Source organism: Procambarus clarkii, chromosome 5 (assembly GCF_040958095.1).
Source record: "Procambarus clarkii isolate CNS0578487 chromosome 5, FALCON_Pclarkii_2.0, whole genome shotgun sequence".
NCBI classification, from domain to species: Eukaryota; Metazoa; Arthropoda; class Malacostraca; order Decapoda; family Cambaridae; genus Procambarus; species Procambarus clarkii.
Window position 1 is genome coordinate 48760693 of NC_091154.1, and position 21402 is coordinate 48782094.

The 21402-nt window shown below is 50.1% G+C and overlaps 1 long non-coding RNA gene across 1 annotated transcript in view; it reads right to left on the reverse strand.

Moving 5' to 3' along the window:
• Positions 1-21153, reverse strand: part of LOC123763672 (uncharacterized) — a 159444-nt gene extending 138291 nt beyond the window's left edge. Inside the window, exon 1 of the long non-coding RNA XR_006773474.2 lies at positions 20816-21153. This is a non-coding gene — a long non-coding RNA (uncharacterized lncRNA). The remainder of the gene's footprint in view (positions 1-20815) is intronic.
• Between the last annotated feature and the right edge of the window lie 249 nt (positions 21154-21402).

Here is a 21402-nt window from a genome sequence, read left to right on the forward strand (position 1 = left end):
CCACTGGAGAGGAAGGAGAGGAGCCAGGCTTACGTTTCTGACTCGAAGAGACAGGCGTTCCAGTAACAATGTACCGGGCGGCAGACTCAATGGTCTCAGCAGGAGAAGAGGAGCTGGAGCAAATAACACGATGATTGCTGGGAGGATGATGGATATCAGCCTGGACAGACAGGTGGCGTGGAGGGTCAAGAGACTGGGGGAGGGTCGGGAAGAAAGAGTGGGGGGGAGATGGTGAAGAAGACAAAGGAGATATGGTGGACTGGATAGGAAGGGGGGGAAACCCCAGATGGAGAACCAGGAGGGAGACCATCTGGGACAGGAGGCAAAGGAATAGGGGAGGATGTGGTGGGTGTGGTCGGGTTTAAGGCCTGGAAACGGTTGTGAGACTGAGGAAGGTGGGAAGGACGAGGAGAGGTAGAATGCAACACGCGAGCGTAGGATACGCCCGCGAAAGGGGTGAGACGACGAACTTGGCGTCTCGCTTCAGGAAGAGACAGATGATCACGGTGCTTCAAGTTGAGGACGGCTTCTTCAAGTTTGTAGTGTACACACGAGCGTGAGAAGGTAGGGTGGGCCTCACTGCAATTGAGGCAGCGAGCCTGGGGAGAAGTGCACTCGGACTTAGAATGACTATCGTCTCCACACATGGGGCATAGATACACAGTACTGGTGCATTTGAGGACACCGTGCCCGAACTTCCAACACTTATTGCAAAGTCTAGGACAGGAAATGTACTCCTGAACGGAGTATCTGGCACCAGCAAGAATAATAGAGGGCGGAAGGGTCCTACTATCAAAGGTGATTTTTACAACTCGAAGGGGCTAATGGCGACAACCACGAGGGGGTCGAGTAAACGTGTCCACCTGGAGGACAGAATGGCCTTGGGCTTCGAGGATATGTTTAATATCCTCATGGCAATCTTTGAGGTCCCGAACACCAGTTGCAACATGGTGTGGGGGAAGGAGAACAGTGCCAACACTGGCATTTAACCGAGCGTTTGTATAGACCCAAACAGGGGTCTCTCCAATGCAGGACAAAGCGGCTAAGCAAGTAGCTGCATCCTGAGAAGGAGCAGCGATGACACGCGTACCATAACTGGTGGAGTTAAAAGTAACAGAGGCATCTACTGAATCAACAAGGTGTTTATGGAGGGGGAAATCGTCAGGAGTAGAATCCAGATGGTGGAGATCAAAGTATTTAGCCCACATAGCGGGACCAAACAAGGCATTGTAAGTAGTATTACGGGAATGGATCGTGCGAGTGTGGCCGTGGCAAGAACAGCGTTGAGAACCCCCGGAGTTCATGGGGGTAAAAGGCGCAGTAGTCACAATGAGAGACGAAGCCGTGCCAGGGAACGAGGTGGTCACCACTAAGGACTGGGGACTCGACCCTACCGCAGAGGAGGGAGGGGAGCTGAGGGGAGTAGTCAGGTCATCGGGGCCCAAGGCCTCAGGGGCTACAGGGCCTGGTCATCCAACACAGTCCGACTCGGGGGCTTGGTCGCCCACCCCACGAGCCTGAGAAAGTACAAGGCAAACATTATCAGCCATGAAAATGAGGGAAAACTTTCATTCACGAATGTGCCCCCACACCCACCATGGAGCCACAATTAGAGGCAGCACACCCAACAAGAAGCTATCGGCAATCTTGCCGGGGCACCCCAGGGGTGCGTCGTGAGTATACGCCCCACAAACGCCACCTTAAGAACCGTGAGTCCGTCAAGAGCGGTTTCTGTGACGAAAGGAGGATTGACAATAAAAGGGTCCCCTCGCTCGAGACGTTGGGTACTACAGTTCTACGGGTGCAAGAGTATGCCTCCTCAAACATCCGGGCGTCAAAACAAAAGAAGGTCGAAAGAATAATCAAAACAGGCAAAAGGTCGGCAGGAAATGACAATTTGATAGGAGAAGAGGGGGGGAGAAAAATGAAACACGAGGAAAAGGAAAAGGGGTTTGGCAAAATTGGTAAAGGAAGCAGCAGGAGCATAAGGCTGCAAAAAGACAGAGGACTGACCCATGGAGCATCACACTCCAGCAGCTGCCCACCAAGCCCCCTCACGGCGACAACGAGCCAGACAGTGAGGGGGGGTCATTTCGTAAGTATAACTATAGATCCCACACCTGTGACAGGTAAAGCAATGCTTCTCTTGACAAACAGCGCCATATGTTGCCTGTAAGAGCAACACACATGCATTACTAAATATGTTACAATTCCATTTCAATGTTTCTGATTGCATTGAAAATTGAATTTTCATAGAATTTGATTTATTTTCATTTTGATTTAATTATTTTGTGTGAATTGGGTTGGAATTGAGCTGTGTTGTTTACTATACCATTCATTTTGTTTGTATAGTTATTTTTTTTTTATCTATATAAATAAAAATGGAAATGTTCGTTTGCTCAATATTGCTAATCTCCAAAAGTTCATCACTTTCCCACAATTTTCTGGAAAAATTGCCAGGAAAATCAGCAAGCCGTTGAGTCGCTTCGCCAGTCTGTACGTGGGTGTGGATATCTGGCTGATGATTGGCCGAAGTGAGTTTCCAGGCTTGTGTGTCTTGACATTTCCATATGCATACCCAGGTTTGTATTCCCCAATAATCTCTGGCAGGTGGAGTCCGGATTTCTTGGCGTTCACAGTTTCGATCAATCTGTTAACCTTTGCCTTCAATTTGGCTGTAGTATCCTTCGTATAGGACACTACACAGTGGACAGTGTATTGTGATCCCTCCCTCCCTCTCTTCTTCCCCCCCTCCATCCAACCATCACTCCCTCCTTCCCAGCTCCCTCCCTCCATCCAACCATCCCTCCCTCCTTCCTTCCCAGCTCCCTTCCTCCATCCAACCATCCCTCCCCTCCATCCCTTTGTCCTTCCTTCCCTTCCTCCCTCCTTCCTTCCCAGCTCCCTTCCTCCATCCAACCATCCCTCCCCTCCATCCCTTTGTCCTTCCTTCCCTTCCTCCCTCCTTCCTTCCCAGCTCCCTTCCTCCATCCAACCATCCCTCCCCTCCATCCCTTTGTCCTTCCTTCCCTTCCTCCCTCCCTCCTTCCCTTTCTCCATCCCTCCATGCCTTCCTCCTCCTCTCCCTCCCTCCCTCCCTCCCTCCCTCCCTCCCTCCCTCCCTCCTTCCTTCCTTCCTTCCTTCCTTCCTTCCTTCCTTCCTTCCTTCCTTCCTTCCCTCCCTCCCTCCCTCCCTCCCTCCCTCCCTCCCTCCCTCCCTCCCTCCTTCCTTCCTTCCTTCCTTCCATCCCTCCCTCCCTCCTTCCTTCTCTCCCTCCCTCCTTCCCTACCTCCCTCCTTCCTTCTCTCCCTCCCTCCCTCCTCCCTTCCATCCCTCCCTCATTTCTTCCTTCCTTCCCTCCTTCCCTCCCTCCCTCCCTCCCTCCCTCCCTCCCTCCCTCCCTCCCTCCCTCCCTCCCTCCTCCCTTCCTTCCTTCCTTCCTTCCTTCCATCCATCCATCCATCCATCCCTTTCTCCCTCCTTCCTTCCATCCCTCCCTCCCTCCCTCCCTCCCTCCCTCCCTCCCTCCTTCCTTCCTTCCTTCCTTCCTTCCTTCTTTCTCTCCCTCCCTCCTTCTCTCCCTCCTTCCTTCCATCCTTCCCTCCTTCCTTCTCTCCCTCCCTCCTTCTCTCCCTCCCTCCTTCCTTCCATCCCTCCCTCCCTCCCTCCCTCCCTCCCTCCCTCCCTCCCTCCTTCCCTCCTTCCTTCCTTCCTTCCTTCCTTCCTTCCTTCCTTCCTTCCATCCCTCTCTCCTTCCTTCTCTCCTTCCTTCTCTCCCTCCCTCCTTCTCTCCCTCCCTCCTTCCTTCCATCCCTCCTTCCCTCCTTCCTTCCTTCCTTCCTTCCTTCCTTCCTTCCTTCCTTCCTTCCTTCCTTCCTTCCTTCCTTCCATCCCTCTCTCCTTCCTTCTCTCCTTCCTTCTCTCCCTCCCTCCTTCTCTCCCTCCCTCCTTCCTTCCATCCCTCCCTCCCTCCTTCCTTCTCTCCCTCCCTCCCTCCCTCCCTCCCTCCCTCCCTCCCTCCCTCCCTCCCTCCCTCCCTCCTTCCTTCTCTCCCTCCCTCCCTCCCTCCCTCCCTCCCTCCCTCCCTCCCTCCCTCCCTCCCTCCCTCCCTCCTTCCATCCATCCCTCCTTCCTTCTCTCCCTCCCTCCCTCCTTCCATCCATCCCTCCTTCCTTCTCTCCCTCCCTCCTTCCTTCTCTCCCTCCCTCCTTCCTTCCATCCATCCCTCTTTCCCAGCTCCCTCCCTCCATTCAACCATCCCTCCCTCCTTCCTTACCTCCATCTCTCCCTCCTTCCTTACCTCCATCTCAAAGAACTCAGTATATAGGCAAGACAACAACGTTTCTTTCCAGGCGATTAACAATGCATAAACAACAGGGCTCCATCAAGAAACATATTATCTCTTCTCATAACCAGACCATCACCAGAGAAATCTTAACAAACAACACAGAAATCATCGATGGATACAGCGATAGCAGGCGGCTCGATATCAGCGAGGCACTACACATAAAAAAGTCAACACCAGGAATCAATAGCCAATTAATGAACAACTATATTCTACCCATTTCAAGACCCCGAACCAACATGGAAGCAGCAAGAGGAAGTATGGGCCAATAGGCCTTCTGCTGTTACTTCCATTCTTATGTTTTCATTCCCAATTTATATTCATTGTTTCGTGTTCTGTCTTGTGTTTGTCACCTCACCCAAAACTTTTGTTCCATATCACTTTTTTTTATTTTATACTATTTTTATTTTATATATATATATATATATATATATATATATATATATATATATATATATATATATATATATATATATATAACTTTTCAGGAACTTCTTTTCCACAGCTCATAAAACGGAGGAAAGGGTCCTGAAAGATATTGTTAATAGAAACGTTATCCCTACAGACAAAAATCAGAGGATACAACTGACGATTTACTATAAAACCAGAAAAACGGCCAGCCTACTCATGAGAAACTCTCCAGACACAAAACAGAACGCTTTAAAAGAGACTAACATCGTCTATGCCTTCAAATGCCCTCTTGGGGACTGTAAGCTCCAAAAAAACCAGTATATAGGCAAGACAACAACATCTCTTTCTAGGCGTTTAACGATGCATAAGCAACAGGGCTCCATTAAGGAACATATAATCTCTTCCCACAACCAAACCATCGCCAGAGAAATCCTAGTAAACAACACAGAAATCATCGATAGATACAGCGATAGCAGGCGGCTTGACGTCTGCGAGGCACTACACATCAAGAAGTCAACACCAGCAATCAACAGCCAATTAATGTACAACTATATTCTACCCACCTCAAGACTCCGCTCCAATATAGAAGCATCAAGAAATATGGACCAATAGGCTTTCTACAAACACTTCTATTCAATACCCATTGTTTCGTATTCTGTCTTGTGTTGATGAAATTAATACCCTATTAATGCCACCTCACCCCATCCACCTCACTCAAATGTAGATATAAAATCGGAGATGCGTAAGTTCTATTCAGTTGTGTATTTGTAAACTAAAGTCTTTGAAAATGTAATAAGTTTTACGAAACGCGCTCGTGTCGCGTCAGACTAGAAATAAAAATGAATTTTGGAGAATTGATTTTTGATTTACCTCCAACAGTGAAAAGAAATGTACGAAAGATTGAGAAAATTCGTGTTAGAATTATTAATCTTACTTTTTCGGTCATATTTAATAATATATGTCTACAGGAAAGACTGCTACCAAAATATACTAATATATATATATATATATATATATATATATATATATATATATATATATATATATATATATATATAAATATATATATATATATATATATATATATATATATATATATATATATATATATATATATATATATATATACACACAGTGGTACCTCGGAATACGAGTGTGTGAAGTATGGGAAGAATGCAAAGTTTTGTTGAAAAAAAACCAGCGTTGAATGTAATGAAACATTTCTGGGTGAGACCCGGAGGCTCCCCGGAGCTTTTACCAGGCTGATATGCTAATGTCAGACTTTGGCATCAGTCATGTGTATGGAGTTCTAGGGCCTACCGGGGACCACGGCCAGAACCTGGCCCCCTCAGAGAGGCAAGGGGAGCAATGGCCTATAGAAACCCCCGTGTGGTTGGAAGCATTCTATGTCTGCCATCGACTGGGTCAAGCATCCAGAAAGGTAAGCATTCCAAAACAAACCCCAATTCTGGTGAAAATTGCTACCTAAGGCCAAACTAGTGGATAGAACTCCCCAACAAGCAAACCAGTATGACGTCACACGTCATAGCGCCGCTGTCTGCGCAGCTCCCCCCTCCCCGGGAGGGGGAAGGGGGAGCCTCAGACCTCCCACGCCGGCTATCCACCCATCAGTTCTGAGGCTGGATGTCAAAGCACGCGAAAAAACACCGACTGGAGGGAGGGTTGCCGGGGAGCCTCCGGGTCTTACCCAGAAAATGGCGTTTCATTACATTCAACGCTGGTTTTCTGGGGGGAGCCTCGTCGGCTTCCCGGAGCTAACTACCCACAGAGGAAGGTCAAATGGACGGAACCAGGAGGTGGACACCACGCACCACCCACGGAAGCGAGACAACCGGCAGCAAACGCCAACCCAAGGCGCCACAGCCCCGAAAAGTCCAGGGAACAACACGAGAACAACGAGCAGCAAGGCCCCGTACGAACACCAAAGATCCATGCCCGAAAGACCGCAAAGACACGTCACCCAGATGGCAGCGAGAGCAGCGAAGCCACGAATGCCACGAGCATGAGGAAGAACACAGGAAGCTTAGCTGCAAGAACACGGCTGACAACCCGGGACACCATCACCCGCGAACCGGGAAGAACAGAACCGGATCAACGCAAAACGCGCCCCGGACACAGATGCTGTGGCAAGCAAACAACAGGGGAGGGCCGCCACTGAACACAAAACATGACACACCCTCGGCCTGACCAACGAAGCACCAACAAACCATGGACCCCTCCAGAACGCAGCAGCCCCACCCCGCGCCAGTAAAGATGGAGACTGCTGCCACCGAACAACCAAAACGCTAAAACTGAAGGAGCAAGAGAACTCAGCAACCTGACCCCCAGAGGCAAATGCCAAAAGGAAAAAAACCAGCGTTGAATGTAATGAAACGCCATTTTCTGGGTGAGTCCCGGAGGCTCCCCGGAGCTATCCCAGGCTGATATGCTAATGTCAGACTTTGGCATCAGTCATGTGTATGGAGTTCTTAGGCCTACCGGGGACCACGGCCAGAACCGGGCCCCCTCAGAGAGGCAAGGGGAGCAATGGCCAATAGAAGCCCCCGTGTAGTTGGAAGCATTCTATGTCTGCCATCGACCGGAACAGGCACCCAGAAAGGTAAGCGCCCCAAAACAAACCCCTATTCTGGTTAAAATTGCTACCTAAAACCGAACTAGTGGATAGAACTACCCAACCGAAAACAAGCAAACTAGTGTGACGTCACACACTGCCGCGCCGCTGTCTGCGCAGCTCCCCCCTCCCCGGGAGGGGGAAGGGGGAGCCCCAGACCCCCCGCGCCGGCTACCCACACCTCAGTTCTTGAGGCTGGATGTCAAAACGCGAAAAACCGCCGACCGGAGGGAGGGAGGGATGCCGGGGAGCCTCCGGGACTCACCCAGAAAATGGCGTTTCATTACATTCAACGCTGGTTTTCTGGGGGAGCCCCGTCGTCTCCCCGGAGCTAACTACCCACAGACAGAAAAAGAGGGACTTACCCGGGAGGCGGTCGTCGCTCACCCCTCAACTCTAAGCCGAGACAACTGGCTGCAACCGCCGACCCAAAGCAACACAGGCCCGACGAGGCCCAGGGACATTCACAAGGTAACGAGCAGCCAGGACCCTGTTCGACTGCCAAAATCCCCGCGCCCGAATATCAGACCAAGACATATTCCCAAAGACGGCAGCAAGAGCCGCGAACTTACGAACGTCATGGGCACGGGGATAGACAGCAGGCTGGCTGGACCTAATAACCCTGCGGACGACCTGAGAGACCCGAACCCGCGAACAGGGAAGGGAAACCGGATCAACCCACAGCGCGTCCCCGGACACAGAAGCTGTGGCGCGCAAATAACGGCGAAGCGCCGCAACCGGACACAAAACATGATGCACCCCCGGCCTGACCAACCAAGCATCAACCACCCATGGACCCCTCCGGAACGCAGCAGTCTCATTCTTCGCCAGAAAAGAAGGAGACGGCTGCAAACGAACAAAACTATCACCACGACCAAAAGAGCAGAAACCCCTGTGCCGGAGGAGAGCATGAAGCTCCCCTACCCGACCCCCAGAGGCCAAAGCCAACAAGAAAAGTGCCTTGGAAAAACAATCCTGGACCGAAGGGGCCACAACGAAACGAGGAGATGAAAGGAAAGCGAGCACTCTGTCCAAAGACCAGGACGGCTCAGGTGACGCATGAGCAGGCCGGAGGTGAAACAATGCACGAGACAGCTTGCGAAACGGCGCAGACGTAACATCGATACCGAAAGCAAGCTGAAGCGGCTCCGCCAGCGCCGCACGATACGAAGCGACAGTGTTAGGCATAAGATGACGGTCCTGAAACAACCACGAGAGGAAGGACAAGACCACCCGAACAGACAAGGAGCTAACACGACGAAGACGCAAAAAGAAACGGAAGGACCGCCAGGAAACTTCATACTGCCGCCGAGAAGAAGCCCTCAGGTGGGACACCAACAAGGAGGCCACCTGATCACCATAGAGATGATGATAGACTCGAGTCAAAAAAAACATACGCGAAGACTCGAGGAGAAGATCGAACCAGCTACGCGACGTACCGGCCCGATCTGCTGAAAGAGGCGGAGCCGCGGGAAAACCCTCGGGTTCGGACACCGAGCAACCAGCGCCTGAAACCAAGGCTGGGCCGGCCACCAAGGGGCCAGAAGGACAACTCTCCCCCGGTAAGTCTCTAAGCGAGTCAGGACCTGGAGCAACAGCCGAACCGGGGGAAAGAGGTACAGGAACCCCCACCTCGACCAGTCGAGCCGAAAGGCATCGACCCCGACGGCCTCGCAATCGGGGAAGGGCGCCGCATAAACGGGAAGACGCCGCGACCACGCCGACGCGAAGAGGTCCACTTCGGGGCGCCCGAACGTCTGGCAAAGCCAACGGAAGGACTCGTCGTCGACCGTCCACTCCGTGGAGAGGGGAACGAAGCGAGACAGGGCGTCGGCCAAGACGTTGGACACGCCCCGTACGTGAACCGCCAGGAGAGCCAAACCCCGAGAACTCAGCAGACGAGTCACCCGAAGCGACCAACCCCAAAGAGACAAGGACCGCATCGAACCCCCGCGGTTCAAGCAATGAACCACCGGAGAGCAGTCCGAATGGAGCCGAATCGTCGATCCGCGGGCCACCCGAATCCTCCCTAGAGCAAACCACACCGCCGCGAACTCCCGCACCGTACTGTGAGCTCGACGGAAGGACGGATCCCAACGCCCCTGGCCGGTCTGGTGAGCACTGGTCACAAAACCCCAGCCGAGAGACAAAGCATCCGTGTACACATCGAGCGAGGGCTCAGGTAGGCGCCAAGGCACTGAACCCCGAAAAACCCGAAGAGGAAGCCGGTGACGCAGCAACCGACGCAAGTCCCCCGGGGGTCGAACTCTGCGATCGCGAGAGAGGCGGAAGGGGGAACCCCGAAGGAACCAGAACAGCCATCGAAGCCAAACCCGACCCGGCGGGTAGACCACCATCGCGAAGTTCAGGCTCCTGCACAGCCCCTCGAGCAACCGCCGGGTGACCCGAGGGCCCTCCAGAAACAGACGAAGGCGGGACCGCAGCCGCAGGAGAGACTCCGGAGCGAGAGACAAGGAGGCGGTTCGAGAGTCCCACACGAGACCCAGCCAAGTCCGAACCTGAGAGGGAACCAGATGGGACTTCCTCCAGTTCACCAAGAACCCGAACCCGGCGAGCTGGGAAAGAACCAAATCCCTGGCAAGCAAGCAAGCTGACTGGCTGGGAGCCCAAACCAGCCAGTCGTCGAGGTAGGCCAACACCCGAACACCTAGGAGACGCAAACGAGCCACCACAACCCGTGTAAGGCGTGTGAACACGCGAGGTGCCAGGTTCAACCCGAACGGGAGACAACGAAAGCGGTAACTCAGACGCCCCACTACAAAACCGAGCCAGTCCCTGAACCGCGGATGAATCAGGACATGCCAATAAGCGTCCCGGAGGTCCAGGGACACCATCCAAGCTCCCGGCTCCAAGAGGAGCCGAACTTGAGACAGCATAGTCATCCGAAAGGAGGGGCAATGAACCCAGGGGTTCAGACGGGACAAGTCCAGAATGAACCGCAGGTCCGCGCAGTCCCGTTTCGGAACCGGAAACAGACGGGAAACCCATCTGATGGACGACGTCGTTTTGACGACACCCAAGCGTACCCACTCCAAGACGACTCGACAGAGCGCAGGGGAAGAAGCCTGCCCTGCCAGCCCCGACCCCCCAAAGGGGGGAGGGGCCACCCAAGCCGCGAGACACGACCCGAAAGGCCCACGAATCGTGGGACCAGGCGCGGGCGAACAGCGCAAGCCGCCCCCCCCATCGCCCCGTCAAGGGGGCAAACCGCGAAAGGGCCGGCGACCCTTACGAGACCCAGAACCCCGCACAGCGCGAACACCGCGCCGACCAGACGAGGGAGGGTCCGCAGGAGGAGCCAACCCCAAACCTGACACCAGAGGCCTACCACGACGAGAGGAACCCCGAGCCCTGGCACGACCTTTCCGGGAAGACCCACCCCGGGACCCCCGGAAAACCAACAAGTCCGACATCGGACGACAAGCCGCCGACGCAGCCTGAATAAACTGCGCCACGGCCGACTCCCCAAACAGGAGAGAACAAAAAGGTGAAGAACGCCTAAGAGCCAGAGCCCAAGCAGATTCCACGGAGGAACCCAGCACCGCCTGCCGACACGCGAGATGGGAAGCATAGAACAGGGAAACCGCATCCCGCAAAATCGGCGTGAACAGCTTCAACAAGGCAGCCGACGAACGCGCAGCCGAGGACAAGGTGCCGGACCCCGGGACGGACCCAAGCGTCCCCACATCCTCCACGAGCCAATCCGAAGACAGCTCCAGGAGGGAAAAGAACCGCAAGGCCGAACACAAAAGGCCCCGGGCGCGCAAGTCCTCCGCCACGAGCGCCGCCGAAAGGGAGGGAACCTGCACATGGAGCTGAATAACGCCCACATCGCGGGGAAGGGCAGGGGCAAACAAGCACTCATTCAGGTACTCAAGTTCACCCCCCAGGAAAACCTGAAGCACCGTGGAAGCTTCCCGCCACTCCAGCGTGCGGGAACGACAGAAGGAATGCCAGGAATCCAGACCAAACAAGGGGCAGTCTGCTAGCCAGGACGACTCCGGAACCTCGTAATGGAGCCAGAAAGGGAACGAAGTCCCAAACCTGAACGTGGACGGATCCATTTCCGAGGCATAATCCGGGTCACGCAGGAGGTAAGCTGCAAAGGCCGCTCGCACCACACCAGGTTGGATGCGATAAGCCGAAAACCTCCGGAAGGACGGAACCGACGTACCCGGGGGAACACGGAACCGAACCCGGGGAGGGGCCGACACCAAATCCAACTCGTACGCAGAGGGGGGAAAAAGAAAACCCCACTCCTTGTAACAATAAGCCCCGCTCAGTGGGAAGAAAAACCCAGGCGGGGTCCAGCGGGGCCCAAGGCCCCCAAGTCAGCCCCTCCCCAGCCTCGAGGTCCGTCACCACAGGACCCGAGGCCGAGTCCTCTCCCCAAGCCCCGACCCCACAAGACAAGGACGGAGCAGCCGGAAAAGCTAGAGGAAGGGGGGCCCACTGGTCAGACCCTGAAGCTTCGGCCGGGAGACAAGACTCGAATGCCTCTGCCGCCCCCCTGGAAGGGGCAACCCCGAAGCTGCCCGAGTCTCGAGATCAAGGAACCCCTGCTCCGACCCCGAAACCCTCAGACGCTTCGGGGCCGGAAGCAGGGGCGGGGGACCAGAACGAACAGAAGGGGAAGGACGAGGAGGTGCGGACTGAACCAGGATCGAAGCGACCCCCACCCCCCAAGTCCGGGTCTCAAAAAGCAAAGCGGGGCAGCCCCGGGGCATCCGGGGAAGCAACCAACCGAGCGCGTTGCAACAGACGAAACCTAGACTGCAACGCACGTGCCGCCCGTACCCGAATAGAATCATCAGAGGATTGGGTAAATTGAGTCACAAGCAAGCAGCAACACTCACAGGACTCAGGGTCGAAAGTATCACCGACCCAACAGGCAGCGTGGCAGAGGCAAAAACAATGAGAGTCACCCTGAGACAAGGGGACCGAGCAACCCTCAAACTCGCACACAGCGAGTGGGGACTCCGGGGTCACATCCATCGGACCCACGCGCCCCCTAGGGGATTCCCAGGGTCCTGAGCGTTTACTTTAAGAGGACTCGCGCTCAGGTAGTCCCAGGCAGGGTGCTGCAAACCGGCGCCCAAAACTACCAAGCAAACTTCTAAAGCTGAACCCCAGGGACGTGTACACTCACGGGGACCTAGCAGGGGGCGCCACCGAGGAGAACAGTGGAAGGGCAAAAACAAACTGAATAAAATGACAGAACCCCCCACCAGGCAAAAAGAAAAAGAAAAACAAAACCCCGCAAGAGGACAGCGAACCCCAAGGAACAGAGCCGGCCGCGATGTCGGGAAATACAAGCTGAGCAGCACCCTGCGCCCCTACCAGTGCAAACTGCCTCTTACCTGCCGGTAACAAGGGAGAACAGAACACCCAAGAGCCCAACAGGCGGCCGAAAAACCGAAAGGTAAAACGGACCAGCAGAGGCAGACCCCGAGGAGCCTGTGGAAGGTGGCCCCAAGCCCCAAGGGCAGTACTTACAGGGCACCTAGGGAAGGCAGCCCTAGGCGCATGCAGCCCGAGTACTGAAGATAACTCCTGGCTCTCGCACCCACAAAACTAACACCACACGCAAAGCACAGTGCAGTAGCGACACCGGAGCCAGAGCACACGACTATCGCCTATAGCATCAGCCTCAAGAACTGAGGTGTGGGTAGCCGGCGCGGGGGGTCTGGAGCTCCCCCTTCCCCCTCCCGGGGAGGGGGGAGCTGCGCAGACAGCGGCGCGGCAGTGTGTGACGTCACACTAGTTTGCTTGTTTTCGGTTGGGGAGTTCTATCCACTAGTTCGGTTTTAGGTAGCAATTTTAACCAGAATAGGGGTTTGTTTTGGGGCGCTTACCTTTCTGGGTGCCTGTTCCGGTCGATGGCAGACATAGAATGCTTCCAACTACACGGGGGCTTCTATAGGCCATTGCTCCCCTTGCCTCTCTGAGGGGGCCAGGTTCTGGCCGTGGTCCCCGGTAGGCCTAAGAACTCCATACACATGACTGATGCCAAAGTCTGACATTAGCATATCAGCCTGGGATAGCTCCGGGGCTCCCCCCAGAAAAGCAGACGAAAAAAACAAACCGGAACCGAAGGGGCACTACCAACCGAGGAGAAGACGGAGCACGCTGACCAGAGACCAGGATGGTGCATAATTTATGCACCATCCTGGAACATAATTTGAACATAATTTATGTGCATCATCGGAGGCGTCCGAGAATGTGCAAGAAGCAGCGCGGCCCCACCATGTGGTGTTGACGTTACTCAAACGAGCATTCTCCATATGGGACGATTTGTCGCCGATCAGGCCGTTCGTTACCCAAAATATTCGTCTTTTGGGGCGATCGTTATGCGAGGTACCACTGTATATGTGTATGTATGTATGTATGTATGTATATATATTATATATATATATATACAGAGCACCACTTGGTTTCCGAACCCCTTGGGGACGAGACCCGTCGGTTAACATGTAAGTTCGTATACGAGAAATAGAGGGGAAAAATAAACTAGAAATGTAAAAAGAAATTTTTCCGAAAAATTTATGAAAAAAACTCTAGGGAAAAAATCGTCAGGTTCATGGCGTAAATGCGACCGTGTTTTGTTTGTACTCATCAATAAGTGAAGTCCTGATCCGCTTTATAAAAGTCCTTAATTGTTCCTAACTGATTATTAAGACGTCTGGCAAACATCCTCTGGATGTTTCCTGCCAGCCTGCAGGCACATCCTGCCTAAAATATACGATGATGTACTGTACATTTAAGAAACAAATCTGGGTCACAGGTCTGTGGAGTGTGGTTAGGCTTACGGAGTCAGCCGGTCCCTCCCCCACCACCAACACACCTCCCCCTCCTCCCCCCACCACCGACACACCTCCCCCTCTCCCCCCACCACCGACACACCTCCCCCTCTCTCCCCCCACCACCGACACACCTCCCCCTCTCCCCCCCACCACCGACACACCTCCCCCACCCCCGACCCCAAACCCATACACACACACACACACACTCTCAAAGGTCACGTGGTTCACAGTTCACTTCAACACCCATATATCGCTTCCTGCCTGCCTGCCTCCTTCCCACCCTGCCAGCCTGCTTCCTTCCCAGCCTGCCTCCTTCCCAGCCTGCCTGCCTGCCTCCTTCCCAGCCTGCCAGCCTGCCTCCTTCCCAGCCTGCCTCCTTCCCAGCCTGCCTCCTTCCCAGCCTGCCTCCTTCCCAGCCTGCCAGCCAGCCTGCCAGGCAGCCTGCCTGCCTGCCAGCCTGCCTGCCTGCCAGCCTGCTTCCTTTCCAGCCAGCCTGCCTCCCCCCCTGCCATCATGCTAACGGGTAGTGTGTGTTAGGCTTATCTTCGGGAATGAGCCGGTCTCACCCCCACCACCAACCAAACCACCCGCCCCCTACATCCCATCTCTCAAGGTCACGCGGTTCAACCGCGTGACTACCACTCACTCCCTGCCTGCAAGCTAGCCTGCCTGCCTGCAAGCTAGCCTGCCTGCCTGCAAGCTAGCCTGCCTGCCTGCCTGCCTGTGCCTGCCAGCCTGCTTTTCCCTCCCTAATTCTCACTACTTCCATCCCTTCCTGCCTACCTCCTAGCATCTCTCCCTACCTCCCCCCTCCCTCTTAGCATCTCTCCCTACCTCCTAACATCTCTCCCTACCTCCCCCTCCCCCCCTAGCATCTCTCCCCCCCCTCTCTCACTGATTCTCCCCCCCCCTCATTCATACTGCCTCCCACCTAAGTTCCATCTTCCATCCACCCACCAGTCAGCCATCACTGACGCAATGGGTGCATTTGGAGCCATCATGGTGCACAGATGTTTCTTGATTGTGCAGATATGTAAAACAAAAGCACAGAATGAACATTCCAGCCTTATGGCAATTCAAAATAATAGGAATAATAGGCCGTGAATCTGTGAAGTCACAGCGGGCAAACTGGACCATCGCCCACCCACCACCACAAGCCGGCGTGACGCTTGGTGGACCCCTTCCTACCCGAACTTTGTTCGGGGTAGCATGACTCCCCAACCCCAATCGGGAAACTGGAAGTTTCGGATAACTAAAGTTCGGAAACCAAGTGGTGCTCTGTATATATATATATATATATATATATATATATATATATATGATTTATATATATATATATATATATATATATATATATATATATATATATATATGACCGAAAAGTTAAGATTAATAATTCTAACACAATTTTCTCAATATTTCTTATGTTTTTCTTCACTGTTGAGCGTAATTGAAATATCAACTCCCCAAAATTCATTTTTTATTTTTGGTCTGATGCCTAGAAGCGTTTTGTAAGGGCTTCTTACATTCTCAAAGACTTGTTTTCACTTAACACTACACTTATGATACACTGTGTATGATATATTTAACCTACATCTTGGTTTTATATTTGTTTTGGGTGAGGTGACACAAAAGTTTTGGGTGAGGTAGGTGTAGGGTGAGGTGGGTATTGTGTGAGGTGGGGACATAAGAATGAATGTAACTGCAAAGGGCCTATTGGCCTATACGGGGTCTTGAAGTGGGTAGAATTCTACTCACATTCTACCCACTTCAAGACCCCATATGGGTTAATAGGCCCTCTGTAGTTACTTTCATACTTATGTACTCACCGCACCCAATACCCACCTCACCCAAAATGAATATAAAACCAAGATGTAAGTTAAATATCATACTCAGTTAAATATCATACACAGTTAAATGTCATACACAGTTAAATATCATACACAGTGTATCAAGTGTATCATAAGTGTAGTGTTAAGTGAAAACAAGTCTTTGAGAATGTAAGAAGCCCTCATGAAATGCTTCTAAGCATCAGACCAAAAATAAAAAATGAATTTTGGGGAGTTGATATATCAATTACCCTCAACAGTGAAGAAAAACATAAGAAATATTGAGAAAATTTGTGTTATAATTATTAATCTTACCTTTTCGATCATATTCAACAACATATGCTTACTAGAAAGATTGCTACCAAAATATATGAATACACATATTATATATATTATATATATTATATATATATATATATATATATATATATATATATATATATATATATATATATATATATATATATATATATATATATAAATATATATATATATATATATATATATATATATATATATATATATATATATATATATATATATATATATGTCGTACCTAATAGCCAGAACTCACTTTTCAGCCTACAATGCAAGGCCCGATTTGCCTAATAAGCCAAGTTTTCATGAAATAATATATTTTCTCTAATTTTTTTCTTATGAAATGATAAAGCTACCCATTTCATTATGTAAGAGGTGAATTTTTTTTTATTGGAGTTAAAATTAACGTAGATATATGACCGAACCTAACCAACCCTACCTAACCTAACCTAACCTATCTCTATCGGTTAGGTTAGGTTAGGTAGCAGAAAAAGTTAGGTTAGGTTAGGTTAGGTAGTCGAAAAAACATTAATTCATGAAAACTTGGCTTATTAGGCAAATTGGGCCATACATAGTTGGCTGAGAAGTACGTTCTGGCTATTAGGTACGACATATATATATATATATATATATATATATATATATATATATATATATATATATATATATATATATATATATATATATATATATATATATATGACAGTGGTTTTTCATGAGACTTGACCACAATGCCTAATATGCAATTAATTAATCCACCCAAACTCAAGAAGACATGCAAATGATGCTCAAATTAAAAATCTTTTATGTATATATTGTACAGTATTAATATTATTAGTGGAATATGTAAAAAAAAAATTAACTTAAAATGTAAAAGATAGCACAGATTGTTAACTTCCTGCTTAACACTTTCGCGCTCTCGGCGAAGGTCACTTAGCCAACCGTATGTGCGTGCGGCGTTTTTATGGCTTAAGCGTAAAAACAAAAATGTGTATACTCTTTTTACTTTTCTGACCTTAGTTTTCATGCTACGTATTTCATTTTGGTATCAACGTGTTCGCAATAAAATTCTCTAGAAGAACATCAGTAAAAAAGTCACGAAAGCTATAGAGATACCAGCATGAAATAAATAACTACGAAGATGAGTCGCCGTGAGCGCTCAACAGCAACAAAATGTTTTTACTCTTGGGATTATTATCACCTCTACCATTGTCCTACAGCCTTAATTTTGGTATCAATGGACTCCCAATAAAATTCCCAACACGGTGATATGAATATAATCGTAGAATAATGGTCCCGGCCCACCCGCAAGAGTGTGGGAAGTGGGCGCACTGTTACCCGGTAACGGTGACCGGACGACACACGCGCGAAACGTTGCTTTGAAAGTTTATACTTATTTCACTGTTCTGATATTATTATTGTATGTATGTCATTCATTTTTGTGGCAATGTTTTCGCAATAGAATGTTCTATGAGCTAAATTATACTACACAAACTTGGACCAAATAGGTGTACTTACCAAGGGAAGGCTGGTTGTGGAACAGTAAGTTGAGCATTTGTTCTTCACTCCACCTTCTTCAGGTTCTTCATTCCTGAAGTTGCTCAACAGATGGTTTGTAGGGTGGTTACGGGTGGTTACTGTTGCGGGTGGTTACTTCTTCACCACCCAATACACCTGTTTCCGGTGGTAATTGGTGTAGCAGGGAACAACACAGAGTGCAACACCACAGGTCTTGCATCCATAGTTCGTGTCCTTCCTTTTACCGGACCGTGCGCATGCATGACACTTGAGACGTTTGGGCAGTCTGTAAATTTCATGTTTCAGTTTGTAGTTCATGCGATTTTCTGAATCAACAATAGGGCGGCCAGATCCTCTCGCTGGAGGTGTAACAGGAGTTGCAGGAGAGTCAGATTCATCTGACAAAACAGTTTCGTCAACTGGCAGTGTGGCAGACATGTCGGGTTCAGATTCGTTGTCTGCTTCATCTTGAGGTGGTGTAGTGAACAAAGGCCGCCTCACACCAGATGGTCCGGGAGTTGGCATGGCGTCAGCATTGGCAGGAGCTGTGTCATCATTTATGTCTGGAGCGTGCCGCAAGTGTTGAGATGATGATGTTGTTTTAGGCCACTCCTCTGTGTCCCAGTGCAATAGGGCCCAGATTGCCACTTCGTGGAACTGTAGCAATGTTAGCTTTTTTCGATCAGTTGTGTTGTATTTGTACAAAACATAGGGATTATGCAATGCCATTTGCAGGAAATAAAAGGTAATCTTTTTGGTCCACTTGTGAGTTTTCCTGGTAAAATGGTAATATTTAACCATTTGATCAAAGTGGTTCACACCTTTCATGATCACTCCTCATCACTCGTTGCCGTATCATTCCCTCTAGCTCTAGGTACACTATAATCGTTGTGGATTCCAAAATCTTCCTCCAATACCTCTACATCACCTTCAGCTTCTGATAAATCCTCCACAAGGCATGGAATTTTCGTTGGTGTGAGCTTCACTCCGCTCCACTTCTTAAAAATTTGGGTTATTTTGTCCACTCTCGATGACTTGGAGGCTTCCTTGGGCGTAGAAGTGCTTGGGCCTTGACCTTGATCCATTTTTGATGAAGTAATTGGGTATAATCCACACGGAAACGGGTAAAAATGCTCGAGTTTGGCGCGTGAGGGGAGCGTGATCGACTCACGACACGTGACACGAAAACAATGGGCCCGTCACGTGACCGGGTAGGCCGACGCGCCAGGCGGCCTAGTGGTGAGAAAGAGAACTTCATGGCGCGTCGTTTGAAACAAACCCCAATGAAATCGGATTAAAATTGAATTTTATACAAATATTTTAAAAGTTGACATAACTTTATGTCCACTATGCGTTTACGTTAGACGAAACCGAACGCGCCGGCGCGTCCAGATAGCGCGAAAGTGTTAATTTAATAAGGGATTATAAAATAAAGCCCGAAATGCTATGCATATTAGTGGCTTTAGGTGACATACCTGCCTACATATGAATCCAACAATCTGCTTATATCCTATGTATGTATGTATGTATATATATGTACATATGTATGTATATATATGTACATATGTATGTACATATGTATGTACATATGTACATACATATGTACGTACATCCTTTTGCCTAATTAAAGTGTTTGTGTGTACATTTAGTACCACATAACCCCACTGGCTTGAGTTTAAATTGTACTGTGTACCAATAGCCTGTATCCAATGTACTCACCTAATTGTGCTTGCATAGTTCGAGCTTTGGCTCTTTGGTCCCGCCTCTCGACTAATTTCCTAAGTGTAGTTACAGGATGATAGCTACGCTCGTGGTGTCCTGTCTTCCCAGCACTCTTTGTCATATAACGCTTTGAAACTACTGACGGTCTTGGCCTCCACCACCTTAGTAAATGATAGATAGATCGACTGTATATCTACTCGTGTACAGATACTGGAGCCTACTGGGTTCTATCAAATCTACATTTGAAATGGTGTTTGGAGTCTGCCTCCACTACATCACTGCATTCTTAATGTACTATGTTCACAATTCTTGGCATAGGTAAGGGCATTTATTGCCAACATACTAGAAGGGACAGCATGAGTCCTGCTGCTCCTTTCATGAAAACCTAAGCCTTGCAGCTAAACATTGACTGTCAGCAGAAACACAATGACACCTTATAGTAGATGCTCAGCCTGACATGCATACCAGTAACCCTCTAGCACTACTAGGGAGGTTGGTTCAGAATTTTTGCCCTGCACACAGGACTAACGGAAAAAACATTTTTCAATGTCCAAAGGATCCAGATAATATAAATAACGAGATCAAACCTGGAAACCAATTAGGTTCTCTAGGTACACATGGCTTTGGAATGAGCCTGTTGTGCAACTTTGATTTAAGTATATTTGGGTAATTCAAGGACCCTCACTATCAATAACAAAGCATATCATAACTTACAAAGTGACCCAACAACTGTAGACACATTCCAGAAATTTTGCTTCATAATGCATGCTGTGTACTTGGAGGTTTCTGCTCGGTGATACGTAATATACATGAAGACTGTTCTACTCCCAGTGAGTAAATAAGTAGTGTTGTGGGACAAGTGAGATCGGAATAATTGGTGCAGGTTTAGTGTTGTGTAGTTGACACAGTAGGTTACTTAGCCTCCTCGACCTGCAATGTTTTCATTGTTGCCAAATTAAAAACAATAATATAGCAAGTTGCATGCACCCTGTCGGTCCAGTGCTCAGAGTGACAGCCAAATCAGGAATCAATTTCCCAAAAAGCATACCATAGCCAAACGCCAAAAAGACAGTGACAGCGGCAGAACAAGAGCTGATGCCCACCATGCCCCAAGGGCACGCTAGGAGCCAGCTCCAGGGCCCCACCGACTCTGAGAACCTCTCAGCCAAACCGGCAATTGGCCCCCCTGTTCGACGCCCTATGGCAAGAACTTACAAAACGTTTTCCTGTGACCCACAGACGGTGAAGGAGCCAGATGTCCCCCGGTGATCAGGACGAGCCAGGCGTGAGTAAACGTTGTCTTATAGTTCACTTGAGGAATGTTGTTATTACAGTTTTAGTGTTGCTCATTTAGGCACGACGACTTTTTTCTATATAGTACATGCAAGTTCTTCTCTTCTCTGCGGTAAGAGCATTTTGCATGAAGGCGACAATCTTCTTCTTCTTCTTGATAGTAGGTGCAGTTTGAGCTGTTGTTCGTGGGATCGGATGCGCCCAGGGAACTGTTGTTGTTGTGGTGGTGGGAGCGGAGCCGTCGTGCCCGGACACTACTCTTGTTGTACCGGCCGCCATGTCTCCCTTTCCCGGCTCCCCTTCCCATGGTATTATGCCGCCAGCGGTGGCTGCTTTATTGTGCACCTCATACTGTTGGTGGTAGCTTATTGTGCACCCCATACTGTGGGTGGTAGCTTATTGTGCACCCCATACTGTGGGCGGTAGCTTATTGTGCACCCCATACTGTGGGCGGTAGCTTATTGTGCACCCCATACTGTGGGCGGTAGCTTATTGTGCACCCCATACTG